This window comes from Pinus tabuliformis, chromosome 7 (genome assembly GCF_031772625.1).
Source record: "Pinus tabuliformis cultivar Carrire ecotype Pingquan chromosome 7, CPIR1, whole genome shotgun sequence".
In the NCBI taxonomy this organism is placed as follows: Eukaryota; Viridiplantae; Streptophyta; class Pinopsida; order Pinales; family Pinaceae; genus Pinus; species Pinus tabuliformis.
This window is the reverse complement of record NC_142293.1, coordinates 586,587,944-586,599,822: the sequence shown is the minus strand read 5'-3', so window position 1 is coordinate 586,599,822 and position 11,879 is coordinate 586,587,944.

Genomic DNA, 11,879 nt, shown 5'->3' with positions numbered 1-11,879 from the left:
TTTCTACAATAGTTCCTGAATCTTCCTCTTGATCTCATCATTCTCCAGAACATAGTGTTGATAGATTGGTCCATTGGGCCTCGTCGCGCTCGAGGTCAAATCGATGGAGTGCTTGGCCTGGCAGTGCAAAGGTACCCTTGTGGGTGAGGCAAAAATATCCTTGTACTCCTCCATGACCTTGTCCATCTGTTGTTGTTGTGCAAAGAAGCCTTGCCTGGAAGTCATGGCCACAACCTTCTTCTTTCTCTCGGGGCGAGTCATAAGGAAAACAAAATTCCTGGTCTGGGAAATGATCTTACTGCATTACTTTGCAATGATCAAAGAGATGGCGGTAGGAGGGGCTACTTCTGATATCCTGTACAACTTATTAGCCAAAGTAATAATTAGAGAGAAATGTCTAGACTCATATAGAACACAAACTTCAAGAGGAGCAACGTCACACAACACCTCATCCATGAAGGGCTTGGTGCTGTAGGGAAGGTGGAACTGTTGGCTGGCGTGAAGATCTCTTCCTTGGTGAAGCCACCCGATGGTGTACAGTTGTGGATTTATTGTATTCTTTAGGCCCAACTGCTTCATGACCTCTACTGAAATGAGTTTTTTTGGCTCCCGCTGTCGACAATGAACTGCAGTGGTGAACCCTTCACCCACATCTGTGACTAGAAGAGCATTCCCCCTCCTCTAGATCTTCAGGCTCAATCTTCTAGATCTTGCTGGTGGCCACAGTGGCACTGGGATCCGCATCAATGATTTGCTTCCTTTTGTCAAATCCCTTATTGGGTTTTGATTCAGAGTCAAAAGTTGTGTCTAATTCGGAAGCCTTCAATTCGACCACCAGTGACTTCTTGGCCCAACACTCACTTGTATTGTGAGTGGAGCTCGTATGGAACTCACACTATTTTCCCATGTCCTTCTTCATCTTCGTGGTGATGTTCTTTGCTTGAGGCTTTGACGAGATGTCCTGGGTAGCCCCACCTTGACTTGGTCCTTTGTTTTGTGGTTTGGGGGCACCTTTTCCTTGCTTTGGATTTGCAGATCCAAAGTCCCGCTTCTTCTGTTTAAACTTCTTCTCAATATTGACAGTGTATCGATATGTCGTGCTGAGCGAGGAAATGTCCAGGAAATCCATCTCATCCTGGATGTACTTGTGTAGACAGTCGCGATACTTGAGCAGAAAATGCCTCTCAGTATCCTTGATACCCATCTTCCTGCGAAGGGTATGGAAAATATTTGTGAAATCTGGCACATCTTTGTCCCTTCCCTGTCGTAGCATGGTCCACTTTATGTATTTGTCTTCATAGCTCCCGACAAGGTAATATTGTTCCTTGATGGCATATCGCAAATAATTCCAAGTGGGTGTGACTAAAAACAACGAGGGTTCACTCTCATCCTTTTGTTCACATTAGGTTTCCCACTAGTCCTTGATGTGTGGGGCGCCTTTGAGAAGTGCAAAATTAATATTTTCCCGATTGGAAAAGTCATGAATTGAAAAATGTCCTTCCAACAGGTTTAACCATTTATCTACGGCATCTACATCTATCAGGCCTTCGAATATGTGAGTATTGAAGTTAACTTGTACCTTAAAAGGAGTGGCACCTCCAGAGTGGATGTTGGATGAAGATGCATCGTCTGTGGGTATCCATCGAAGGATCTAGGCAAAGTTATCCATCATCGTGTCCCTCTGTTGCTCGAGGTCTTCCTCAAGAAATATTTTGAAAGGATCTCCTACCCCTCATCTTTCTTTTCTTTCGCCATGGGAGGTCATCAAGCTTTACGAGGTTTATCTTGCAATGGTTCAACTAGATCAAGCCCTAACTCTCTATACCTTGACCTCGTTGGGGACATGCAAACAAAAATAGAGAAAGAGAAAACCGTTATGATACCACTGATCGGAACTTAAACAAGAATGCAACAACTTACAGATATAATCATAAACACAGAGATGCAGCAGAAAAACACTTCATTTCATTAATACAAAAAAAATGAATTATTCTTACAAACAAAATGGAGATAAGATAGCTTGGGCGATGGTAACTTATCTCTTAGAAGAGATGTGGAAAATAAATGCCTCTGAATTGTGTTACAATGAGGCTCAAGGGCCTATTTATTATTGGAAAACATGAGAAGACCCTAAACAACCAAAACCCTAACCCCAAGAGATGTAACACCAAGAGTTTGTGGGCCCCGTTGGGATTAGCTGAGCAGCCAACTTCCCGAGGTCGTAATTTGGTCATATTATCTCCGTTTGGCAAGTACGATACCTTGTTGGAAAGGACTCACTGGTTGTTAAATGTTTCACAAGTCAAGTACATATTGCGAACCCCAAAAAATGTCGTTTAGGGGGGTCAAAACTGCTCCAAAAGTTCAGGACCCGAAAAACTACTAAAAATAGTAAAATGCTAAAATGAACAAGGAAACTGATGAAACTAACTAGGGGGTCTAGGTGGAATAGGTATGTGGCCACCAATATACACCTGGATTAGATTGTTATGGAACTCACACTAATTCCATGTGTCCTTCTTTGTCTTCGTGGTGTTGTTCTTTTCTTGCGATTTTCGCAAGTTGTCTTGGGTTGCCCCGCATTGGCTTTTTCCTTTGTTTTGCGATTTGGGGGCGCCTTTCCCTTTCTTCAGATTTGTAGATCCAAAGTCTCACTTATTATGTTTAAATCTTTTCTCGATCTTGACGGTGTATCGATAGGCAGCGTCAAGTAAGGAAATGTTCATGAACTCCAGCTCGTCCTAGATGTACTTGTGTAGACAGTTGCAGTACTTGAGTACGAAATGTCGCTCAGAATCTTTGATACCCAACTTTGTGTGAAGGGTATGAAAAATATTTGTGAACTCTGGCATGTCTTGGTCCCTTCCCTACTGCAGCATGGTCCACTTTATGTATTTAACTTCATTGTTCCTTACAGGGAATATTATTCCCTGATGGCATCTAGAAAAGAATTCCAAGTGGGTGCGGCTGAAAACAGTGAGGGTTCCCTCTCGTCCTTCTATTCACAATAGTTTTCCCACCAATCCTTGACATGGGGATTGTCTTTGAGGAGTGAAAAAATAATCTTTTCCCAATTGGAAAAATCATGAACCAAAAAAAATATCCTTCCAATAGATTAAACCATCTATATATGGTGTCTACACCTATCTGGCCTTCAAATATGGGAAAGTCAAAGTTGACTTGTACCTTAAAGGGAGTGTCACCTGTAGAGTGGCTACTGGATGAAGATGTGTTTCATGTGGGTAGTCGTTGAAGGATCTAGGAAAAGTTATTCATCATCGTGTTCCTTTTTCGCTCGAGGGATTCCTCGAGCAATATTTTGAAAGGATCTCCTGCTCCCTCATATTTCTCTCTCTTTCTCTCCTACCTATATATCTCTCTCTCTCTCCACCCTACAACTCTATTAATATATGCCTCTCTCTCTCCTTCTCTCCCCCCTTCTCTCCATCTCTCATTTGTCTCATTATCTCACCCCCAAAAGGCACACTCTCTCTCCATTTATCCCTTGTCACTCCCTCTCTCTCCACTTCTCACTCTTTGTGTCTTTCTTCTTCCCTCACTCTCTGCCCCTCCAAATCCATCTCTCTATCCCTCCCTCTCTCTGTTAGAAAATGTAACTATGTTTGGTCTTAAATAATGTACTTGATTCATTATGTAATGTACTTGTCAAAAGAAAAAAGAAAAGAATTTATATTATTGTAACAATGACTTATTAAAGCATGGGTTTCAAGATTGGGTCATCATTATATTACTCAAAGTTCCCATTGTGGACTCCTAGGATTATATTGAGTTTATAGAGTCATTGTATATTTGAAGAGACCCTTCTTGGGCTTTCGAATCATGTAAAAAGGTTTTGTATCAAGTAAAATATGAATTATATGTCCTCCACATCATGCCAACCTAAGGAATATCAAGTCAGCCTAAGGACCCCCATTCGACCCACAAGAAGCCTATATATTGAAGTAGGTCAAAGTCATTTGGATCACTCACTCTCAAGGAATTTAGCTCAAGAAGAGATAGGGAATTTCAAATTCTATTGTCGGGAAGATGAAAGAAGTGAGAGTTTGGGGGAATTTCTAGAGAAGAACAAAATTGAGATTTTGGTGCCTCTCTCTTTGTTTCATGGTTTGGTTTGGGAGATCGAAGTCTCCTAAGAATTCGATGTTTCCAGAAGCTACTGCCTAGTCAATGTTTCTAGAAGGGATCAAAGATCTTGGAGGCTAACATGGTGTGGAGGAAAAGTGTGGTCTTGTTCTCAGGTAAAGAGTCTTAAAGAATACTATTGAAAGGAAGAATTATCTTGACTTAGGTTTTCCCTCGAGGGGGGTTTTTCCCTGGCATGTGCCTATATCTTGTGTCTCTTGTTTTTGTGATATTCATGTCTTTATTAATTGCTTGATGAAAGATAAGATAATAAATAAGTAAAATAAACCAACATACTCACAAGTAATTATCAATAAAGGAGAATCAAACCCTAATAATATCTTTGATTTTCCAACATGGTATTAGAGCTAAGGTCAAGGGAAGTTGAAGATCACTTTGTTGGCATGGATTCTCCCTCTATGGTGAACTACATAAGATTGGTTTTCAACTCTATTGGAAAATGGATCAGGAAGATCATCTACTACATATTCAACAAAGTCAAGTGTCAACGACTCTTGGTTGCCCTTACAGGTCTCAGGAACGCCTTTCCTTTACTGAAGAAAACATCGTAGCCTTTGTCCTCCAACATCACGACCGATACCAAGTTCTTCTTCAGTCCAGGTACATACTTCACATCTGTTAAGGTGAGAGAAGATCCATGCTCCCTCTGAAAAGCAACCGTGCCCACTCCTGAAACATTGTACTTTCCATCGTCACCCATCTCTATGCGCATCTTGAGGACTTTCTCCTCCAAGGTACTGAATAAACTTTTATCGCCGGTCATGTGGAATGAGGCTCCACTGTCAAGATACCAAACACAACCCACCATCGATGAAGCCATGCATGCGATGACGGTAAAATCCAATTTGAACGGAGAGGCTAATGCATCACCTTCTGATCCTTTTGAGGATCCCTTCTTGGATTTCTTCAATGGGAAATTAGTTGCATAATGGTCCATCTCATGAAAATTAAAGCAACTCACTTTATATTTGTCAATATTCTTCCCTCCATGAGAAGAATTAGATTTGGAATGAGAAGCCTTCCCTTTCCCTTCCCTTGCCTTACTTGCTAAGGCCAGATTTTCTTCATCATCATTCTTAGATGAAGAACCATCTCTTGTGCTCCTCTTGATCTCCTCCTGCATCAGATCCGACCACAGTTCTTCCCAATTCGCCAGTTTCTATCTTCCATTCACAAAGTCCTGGTAGCTATTCCAGCTCTTTGGAAGGCCGAGGAGAGTGAGGCTCACCATATCATCATCGGTAGTAGTTATTCCCACACTACTAAGCTCATCTCTGCAGGTGGTGAGCTTGTTCAGGTATGTGGAAATAGTGTCGCCCTTCTCCATCTTGATTCTAAGAAGTTTATCCTTAAGTGCCAATTTCCTTTGGTCGCTACTGTTCTGGTAGAGGTCCTTCAATGTCTTCCACATTGAAAATGGAGTATCCTTCCCATGGCGACTTGAGACAATATGGTCTTGAACTCCCTCCAGGATGATCTATCTCGCCTTCGCCACACACTTCTTCCATTCAGCCAATTCTTGTGCATTAGTTGAAGCAGGCTTTTGGATTTATTGATCAATGAATTCCTTCGAGCCGTTGTCTTCTAATACAACCTCCATGCGATCTTTCCATGCTATGTAAGTCGAGCTTCCATCCATAGCATACTCAAGTCTCGAGCCATTAAATGCCATTGGTGAACTTTGAAGTATGATAAGAATTTGATTTTGCACCTACAACCAAGAACTTCAAACTTCGAATTTCCCTTCTTAGTATATTGTTCACAACTTCGATCACCTTTGCTCTGATACCATGTAGAAATTCTGACTGTAGATTAACCTGATTATGCAACATAACTAAAGCAAAATACTTGATCTACTTCTACAATCAAACTTGCGGAAGCTTAATAGATTTGAGCAAGATCAAGCAGAACACATATAACAGAGAAGAAGAATTAATACACATGAAACATAGAAGAATACTCTGGGGAAATCCTTAGCTAAAAACCCCACTATTTGTATTATCATACAAGTGGAAATATATCAGGATTACACACAGCTTTAGCTCTCACAACTATCCAACTCTCAGTAAAATCCCTCACTACTACTCATAGACAGAATAGATTGCTCATATGCCTTCTCCTCTGCTCTCCAAGCCTCCTATTTCCTTGCACAGTTTCTCCTGGGTGCTCCAGTTGTCACCAAGTGTGACACTAATCACTCACACTGATCTTACACCCAGTAAAACTGTGCAAATCTCAAGGAATGAATTCCTTCTGAATGCAAGAGTTTTCCTTATAGGAAAGTTCTTGCAACTGATAATACATTGTCCCTGTCATTAATCTCAACTATGTCTTTCTCTGAACTGACATGCATGAGTCATCGATGAGAGAATCTTCAGTTATCTGGAGTACATTAATTTGATGCATGCATGCATTAACTAACTAAACTAACAATTAGTTCCTCAAACTGTTTGGAACTAATTTAACTGGAATTAACTCAGTTCACTGAGCTAACTACTTACAACTCAAATACAACTCACTCTTATCTCATTAATTTAAGGGATAACTGTTGCATGACTTCACAAAGACTTCTAGCTTGAATTTCTCCAACTAATTAACTCAAGATGAATTAATTAATTATTTTTTCAAGCAGCTGGTGAGACTAAATTCGAATATTAATTCTCAATTTCAATTCAAGGACAAGTTAAAATTGGAATATTCTTGTTGCCACATTTGAACACACCCTCTCAACAAGAAAGGGATTATCTACCACCCCAATCCTATCTCTATGGAACTTGAATTTACACTTTGACAATGCCTTTGTCAAAATGTCAGCATCTTGCTCCTCGGTCGAAATATACTGCAACAACATGATCCTCTTTGCCACACAGTCTCTGAGATGATGATACTAGATGTCGATGTGCATGGACCTATCATGAAAGACTGGATTCTCAAAGAGTTTGATACAACTCTGATTATCGCAATAGATCACAGTTGGATCCATCCTCTGATCAAACAAACCAACTAGAATTTTCCGCATCCAGATGGCCTCACATGTTTCCTGACTTGCAACCATGTATTCAACCTTTGCCGAGCTGGGTGAAACCAACCTCTGTTTCCTGTTGTACCAAGAAACTGCAGTTGACCCAAGGTTGAAAATTCCTCCTGATGTGCTCTTCCGATCTGATGGACTCCCTGCCGAATCTGCATCAATGAAGCCCTGTAGCTTCACTCCCTCTATCCGTCTGTACCATAATCCATATTGAGATGTGCCTCTGAGGTATCTCAAAACATGCTTAGCTGCCTTCCAAAACATCTTGGTAGGCTAAACCATTGCTTGACTCAGCTGGTTCACCTCATAGCACAAATTTGGTCGTGTGTTCACTAAATACATCAGTGAACCCACAAGTTGTCGATACACAGTAGCCTCTACTACTTCTCCTGAGGTAGCATCCTCCTTCCTCCAATTACTTGCTAAAGGAGTCTGCATGGGCTTACACTTCTCAATGTGAAATCTCCTGAGTACCTCATTGGCATACTTGACTTGAGACACAAACACTTCCCCATCCTTCTGCCACACTTCCATGCCAAGGAAGTAGTGCATGAGACCCATGTCTTTCATCTCGAATTCTCTTGCAAGGTCCTCCTTGCAAGACATGATCAACTGATCATCACCTGTTAATATGAGATCATCAACATAAATAACAATGATCAATGGCTTACATTTCACAATGATGTGATATAGGTTTGCATCCGCTTCACTCTTTGTGAAGCCCAACCCAGTGAAGTAGTTGTCGATCCTGGTGCACCAAGCACAAGGTGCTTGCTTCAGCCCGTACAAAGCTCTCTTGAGTCAACACACATGTGACTCACGATCGAAGGTCTCAAAAACATTCGGCTGCTCTATGTACACCTCTTCCTCAATCTTTCCATTGAGGAATGCAGTCTTCACATCCATCTGATGGATCTTCCAACCCATCTGTGCTGATAGTGCCAACATTGATCTGATAGATGAGTACCTTGCGATAGGAGCAAAAGTCTCATCATAGTCGATCCCCTTGACCTGTGAAAAGCCACGGGAAACAAATCCTTCCTTATGCTTTTCCACACTACCATCAGCAGCTTGCTTTGCCTTGTAAACCCAATGGGAACTCACAATTGACTTGTTCTCCGGTCTTGGAACCATCTCCCAAACATTGTTCCGAACTATGGAGTCATACTCCTCCACCATAGTATCAACCCAAATTGTTTGTTGCACTGCACCCTCAAAGGAAGATGGCTCGGTCTCAACACATTCCCCAACAAGGGCCATGTATCCAGTGTACCTCTCAGGTGACCTCCTCTGTCTATGTTGAGAAGATGGTTCTCCCACATTCTCTCTTGCATCTAATAACAATATGTTAGCTTCTCTTGTGTGCTTCCATCCCTCTCTGTAAGACTTTGCTTGAGTGGATGTCTCCACTCCTGGAACCTCTGCATGCAGCTGCTCCACATCAGTCTGAGGCTCCTCCTCCTTAGGAACCAACAGTTCCTCCACATCCTGTACTTGGAGCTACCTCTCAAGGGAAACTCACATGGCCTTCTGCTCATCAAACTTGAGATCTCTACGAACCACAGTCTTCCAACTGGTAGGAAAGTATACCCGATAGTTGTGGGGTGTATTAGTGTACCCCACAAGTATCCCCAACTCTGTTGTCGACTCAAGCTTCTTCTGGGCATTCTTGGTCACATGGCAATATACCAATGAGCCAAAGATCCTAAAGTGACCCACATCTGGTCTTTTATCGAAGAAATCTTCCTCTGGTGTCTTCATCCCAAGTATGCCATGCGAGCTTCTATTCTACAAATATACAGTTGTGTTGCATGCCTCAGCCCACAAATGAAGTGGTAGGCCTTGGTCATGCAGCATCGCCCGTGCTACCCCTACAATCATTCTATTCTTCCTCTCGGCTACCCTATTCTGATGTGGGTTATGGGGTGCCATCAACTCCCATTTAGTTCCTTCTGTTTCACATAAGTCCTTAAACTCTTGAGAGACATATTCTCCATCGTTGTCGCTTCTCAAGGCCTTGATCTTCTTCTCATATTCTTTCTCAACCAAATCTTTGAACTCACAAAACTTTGAGAAGGTTTGGTCCTTCTTCTGCATGAAATAAATCCAGCATTTACGAGAAAAATCATCAATAAAAATCACATAATACCTTTGCTTTGCATTGGAGACCATCGAGAATGGTCCACACAAATCAGTATGAACTCACTCTAAGATAGCTTCGGCTCAACTGTGTTGATCATGAAAGGAATACTTTATGTACTTACCCAAGGTACAACCTTTGCATGTGTCAACTTGCTTAAGTTTACCTTTGGGAAGTCCAATAGAGATCTATTGCATTATCTTCAAGGCCCCATGATGCAAATGGCCCAACCGCCTGTGCCATAACTCGCCAATGTCTTGGCTTTGCACCAATTCTGCTTTTGAACTCAATGTAGCACAATCATCCACCTCTAGTTTATAGAGATTCTTCACTCGAATCCCAATCCTCTTGGTCTGACTCGTGGCTATGTGTCTCAGGAATGCCTTTCCTTTACTGAAGAAAACATTGTATCCTTTGTCCTCCAACATCGTGACCGATACCAAGTTCTTCTTCAGTCCAGGCACATACTTCACATCTGTCAAGGTGAGAGGAGATCCATGCTCCCTCTAAAAAGCAACCATTCCCACTCCTAAAACATTGTACTTTCCGTCGTCACCCATCTCTATGCACATCTTGAGGTCTTTCTCCTCCAAGATATTGAATAAACTTTTATCGCCGGTCATGTGGAATGAGGCTCCACTGTCAAGATACCAAACACAACCCACCATTGATGAAACCATGCATGCGATGAGGGTAAAATCCAATTCGAACTGAGAGGCTAATGTCGCACCTTCTGATCCTTTCGAGGATCCCTTCTTGGATTTCTTCAATGGGCACTTAGTTTCATAATGGCCCATCTCATGACAATTAAAGCATCTCACTTTAGATTTGTCAATCTTCTTCCCTCCATGAGAAGAATTAGATTTGGAATGGGAAGCCTTCCCTTTCCCTTTCCTTGCCTTACTTGCTAAGGCCAGATTTTTTTCATCATCATTCTTAGATGAAGAACCATCTCTTATGCTCTTCTCGATCTCCCCCTACATCAGATCCGACCACAGTCGTTCCCAATTTGGCAGTTGCTCTCTTCCATTCACATAGTCCTGGTAGCTATTCTGGCTCTTTCGAAGACCGAGGAGAAGAGGCTCACCATATCATCATCGGCAGTAGTTATTCCTACACTACTAAACTCATCTCTGCAGGTGGTGAGCTTGTTCAGGTATGTGGAAATAGTGTCGCCCTTCTCCATCTTGATTCTCTGAAGCTTATCCTTGAGCGCCAATTTCCTTTGGTCGCTACTGTTCTAGTAGAGGTTCTTCAATGTCTTCCACATTGAAAATGGAGTATCCTTCCCATGGAGACTCGAAACAATATGGTCTCGAACTCCCTCCAAGATGATCTGTCTCGCCTTCGCCACACGCTTCTTCCATTCATCCAATTCTTGTGCATTAGTTGAAGCAGGCTTTTGGATTTATTGATCAATGAATTCCTTCAATCCGTTGTCTTCTAATATAGCCTCCATGCGATCTTTCCATGCTATGTAATTCGAGCTACCATCCAGAACATACTCGAGTCTCAAGCCATTAAACACCATTGGTGAACTTTGAAGTATGATAAGAATTCGATTTTGCACCTACAACCAAGAACTTCAAACTTCGAATTTCCCTTCTCAGTATATTGTCCACAGCTTTGATCACCTTTGCTCTGATACCATGTATAAATTCTGACTGTAGATTAACCTGATTATGAAATATAACTAAAGAAAAATACTTAATCTACTTCTACAATCAAACTTGCGGAAGCTTAATAGATTTGAGCAAGATCAAGCGGAACACATATAACAGAGAAGAAGAATCAATACACATGAAACACAGAAGAATACTCTGGGGAAAGCCTCAGCTAAAAACCCCGCAATTTGTATTATCATACAAGTGGAAATATATTACGATTACACACAGCTTTAGCTCCCACAGCTATACAGCCCTCAGTACAATCCCTCGCTACTGCTCATAGACAGAATAGACTGCTCATATACCTTCTCCTCTGCCCTCCAAGCCTCCTGTTTCCTTGTGCAGTTTCTCCTGGGTGCTCCAGCTGTCACCAAGTGTGACACTGATCACTCACACTGATCTTACACCCTGTAAAACTGCACAAATCTCAAGGAATGAATTCCTTCCGCATTCAAGAGTTTTCTTTATAAGAAATTTCTTGCAACTGATAGTACATTGTCCCTGTCATTAATCTCAACTGGGTCTTTCTCTGAACTGACATGCATGAGTTATCAATGAGAGAATCTTTCGTTATCTGGAGTACACTAGTTTGATGCATGCATGCATTAACTAGCTGAACTCACAATTAGTTCCTCGAACTATTTGGAACTAATTTAACTGGACTTAACTCAGTGAATTGAGCTAACTAATTACAACTCAAATACAACTCACTCTTATCTCCTTAATCAAGGGATAATCTCCTTAATTTAAGGGATAATTGTTGCATGACTTCACAAAGACTTCTAGCTTGAATTTATCCAACTAATTAACTCAAGATGAATTAATTAATTATTTTTTCAAGCAGCTAGTGAGACTAAATTCGAATTTTAATTCAAGG